Source organism: Montipora foliosa, chromosome 1, assembly GCF_036669935.1.
Source record: "Montipora foliosa isolate CH-2021 chromosome 1, ASM3666993v2, whole genome shotgun sequence".
NCBI classification, from domain to species: Eukaryota; Metazoa; Cnidaria; class Anthozoa; order Scleractinia; family Acroporidae; genus Montipora; species Montipora foliosa.
In genome coordinates this window covers 38,034,156-38,036,655 of record NC_090869.1, presented here as the reverse complement: position 1 = coordinate 38,036,655, position 2,500 = coordinate 38,034,156, and the positions used below count along the sequence as shown (strand labels likewise).

The 2,500-nt window shown below is 38.0% G+C and overlaps 1 long non-coding RNA gene across 1 annotated transcript in view; it reads right to left on the bottom strand.

The window, feature by feature from the left end:
- LOC137977532 (uncharacterized) overlaps positions 1 to 2,301 on the bottom strand; it is a 3,327-nt gene extending 1,026 nt beyond the window's left edge. The window contains exons 1-2 of the long non-coding RNA XR_011117819.1: positions 2,062 to 2,301; positions 857 to 933 (exon numbers count right to left, since the gene is read on the bottom strand). This is a non-coding gene — a long non-coding RNA (uncharacterized lncRNA). The remainder of the gene's footprint in view (positions 1 to 856; positions 934 to 2,061) is intronic.
- Between the last annotated feature and the right edge of the window lie 199 nt (positions 2,302 to 2,500).

Sequence of the window (2,500 nt, the reverse complement as noted above, 5' to 3'; positions counted from 1 at the left end):
AACAACTAAATTAACTGCATGGTTAGATCTACTTTACAAGTTACATCGAACTGTATGAGGTGCGCCACCCGCCAGTTCAGATGGAAATTATACTACATAGTACACTATAATAAGTAAATTAACTGAATGGTTAGATCTACTTTTCAAGTTACATCGAACTGTATGAGGTGTGCCACCCGCCAGTTCAGATGGAAATTATACGACATATTACACTATAACAACTAAATTAACTGAATGGTTAGATCTACTTGTCAAGTTATATCGAACTGTATGAGGTGTGCCACCCGCCAGTTCAGATGGAAATTATACTACATAGCACACTATAACACTTAAATTATTTGCATGGTGAGATCTACTTTACTTTCAATGCCATAAAAGAAGCACACCACACGAAATGTAAATAGAGTACGGTAGGTCAAAAGAAGACCTCAACACATGATAGAAACAAATACATAACAATCAAACTTTATCAACACGATGGAATACAACACGTAATCATCAAAGCTTGTCACATAATAACAAATCTCACCACATAATGACAAAAACACACCACAAGACAAAACTTCAAGACCAAAAGAATAAAGATTACATAAGAAAGTTATAGCTTTCCATAATTTTTTCTTGTTCTCCACTGTATTCTACCACTTCCATTTCATCATTACCCCTAAAACAACCCAAATCCTGGGCATCTTCATAAAATTTATGAGATACAACTGTAGGAAGTTCAGATTTGACTTAAACTTAAAGAAAAAAAGGGTAAACTCCACTTAAACAATTCAAACAAAGGAAAAACTGTTGCCATAGCCGTACTAGCTTAATAAGGACAGGAAAACAATGTGGAGTGAACAGTTCTTACCTGTCAACTGTCTTTCGCTTCAGACTGAAGTGTTGCTAGTGGTTGTCTGTAGTTGACTGGCTGGCTGCACTATGTTGCTGAGGAATAAATAGGTGTATCTTCATCAGTAAGAACAATTGGAGACCTTACACTAAAATATTCAAGGGATATTTGTGCTGAATTGTAATCTAACCTTGCACAGCTCTATTAATTTATTTATCCTCAAATTCATTGCTTTTCTGAATCAAAGAGCCAATTTCAATAAAATCAGTCCAATTCCACTGAACAACACTTTATATTTAGCCTGTGTGGTGACCGACTGGGAAAAAAACCGATTGGAAAACGAAACCGAACCGGAACAAACGAACTAAGAATGAAACAAGAGTATTATTATTGCAAAAGTAGACAAAGTACACCAATTAAACCAATGGAATAATAAACAGAGATAAAGTTATCTGGGCTATAGGTCGGCCACTACTTCATAGTCTGGGTTCAGCAATGGGTTACTCATGAAGTTCTCTTCTATTTAGCCTTTCACGAATGTTTTCACTTCGTGACACGTATGTCTTCCTCTAAATGTATCTCAGTAAAAAACAGCCGCCATTTTTGTAATATCACGCCCCTGGTGAGTCATGGGTAGTACCAGTCCTTTACACTTACCTGGCGCTCTTGTTGCGCGAGGAAATCAATTTTCCTTACAATCTTCAATTTTGGTCCAACATTACGAATAAGTTATGCTCCCAAATCACTACCGGTATAACTCCGCTTTCCAAGAGGCCAAGCAAAGAATTCCTCATCAATTTCCATTTATGAAAGAAACATATATTTATATTAAATTTTAAGGCGGGAAGTTGCGGTCGCCTCGCCAACGAACGAATACCACAACATTATGTTTATGAAGTTAGGTAGATTTCACCTGTTCTGCGCGCCGGCATATCATTTTCCGGGAGAAGTATTCTAACTGACCGTCGCCGGGACCCAAGGTCTTGATTTGGGTGACATAACGAGCTAACAGTGCCTTCCATTTGTGTCTCAAATCTAAGGAACGTCAAAACACAAACAGAAAACAGCTTGTATTTTTTTATGTATTTTAATACATCGTCCTTTGGTGCAAATTGCAGTCGATCCAAAAACACTTGGATCGACTACAATACGCACCAAAGAACGATGAGGACATAATGACCTTCAAACCTTAACAACAGAAGTAACGAACACAGTTTACTCACCACGAAAGGATTCAGCATATTCGTTGTACGGGGCGCCTAAACTGGTAAGCCATTCGCCTACTTCCTCTACTGTCCATACTTTAACATCTTAGGATCCATGAGCAGCCATTGAATTTAAAATAACGCAAGAAACAGGACCTCCAAATATTCAAAACCTTTTCCAAAGACTGGCCGAATGAGAAGGAGTACAAAGAGGGCCATCAAGTTTCTTTATCGCTGTTCAGTAATGCATCTTGATTGACGGAAAATTATGTCGCCTTTTTTACCGGAAATTTTTGTCAGAAGACGTAAATACCGCAGCCAATCACATGGCTCGAAGTGACATTTGTAACCGGAAACAAACCTTTTGAATTTCACCGTGCAGCTGACATCTATGCTTGTTACGAACCAGATTTTTAGGAGCTTAAAAAAACTACCGGTACTGGCTCACATTCGTAGT